Source organism: Capsicum annuum, chromosome 3, assembly GCF_002878395.1.
Source record: "Capsicum annuum cultivar UCD-10X-F1 chromosome 3, UCD10Xv1.1, whole genome shotgun sequence".
Taxonomy (NCBI): domain Eukaryota; kingdom Viridiplantae; phylum Streptophyta; class Magnoliopsida; order Solanales; family Solanaceae; genus Capsicum; species Capsicum annuum.
Window position 1 is genome coordinate 237,572,698 of NC_061113.1, and position 1,178 is coordinate 237,573,875.

The window sequence follows — 1,178 nt, forward strand, 5'->3', positions numbered from 1 at the left end:
TTCATAATATGCATAGGACTTCTGTCAAGAAGAATTAACTATGAAATTGACACTCTAAACTAGAACTCTATCACAATTAGTAGAAATGGCCCCCCTCTCTCATCTTTTCTTTGTTGATAATCTTATCCTCATGGCAAAGGCCAACCAAAAGAACTGCAACACTATTAAGAAAACCCTTGAAAGATTTAGCCACTTCTTTGGCTAAAAGGTGAATCACCTTAAGTCCAAAGTAATTTTCCCTAAGAACTATCCTCCTAGTAGAAATTCCAGCTCTCAACTATTCTTAACATCAGCACCAGAGAGCATTTTAGGAAATACTTGGGCTTCTCAATTTTCCATCAAAGACGCTACAATAGGGACTTCCAGTTCATTGTTGACAAGCTCAACAGTAAATTGGCAGGCTGGAAAACCAGCTTCCTCAACATAACAAGTAGAACCACTCTAGCCAAATCCTACCTCAATGGCATACCCACCAAAATCATGCAATACATCTCTATCCCTAGAAAAATCCTCAAAATTACCAATAGAACCCAAAGAAACTCCATTTAGGGCTCTACTTCTAAAAAAAGAAAAATGTATCTCATTAATTAGGCTACCCTTGCCCTCTCTAAAAAGGAAAGGGGACTGGGTATTCAAAAAACTAGAACATAAAAGGAAACCATGCTTAGTAGTTTGGCTTGGAGGTACTACCAACACCAAAACAAACTCTGGGCCTTTGTACTTAGGAATAAATACATAAACCAGAATGGTACCACTAAAAGAGCTACCTCTACCATTTGGAAAAACTTACAACTAGGCTGGGATCATTGCACCAAAGCCTTCCAATGGATAGTCTACAAAGAAGATAAAATTAACTTATGAATGGACAAATGGCTGCCCAATAGCCCTCTTCTTAGAAACCTCATCCAAGGCCCCCTCTATCCTTGCCAAGAGGGCACCAATATAAACTCCATCTGGCATAACAAATCTTGGCACCCGGACACTCTCGCAATAACCATTCCTAATCAATTCACTTAGACCATCTTCAACACCTTCAGATACAACACCATAATCAACTCTGATAAGTTAATTTGGGGGATTTATGGCAATGGTCTATTCACTATCACAAGTGCTTACTCACTTGTAGACCAGAGCCACAACACCAACCTCAATGCAGGCCAAAACACCTTTAACTAGAT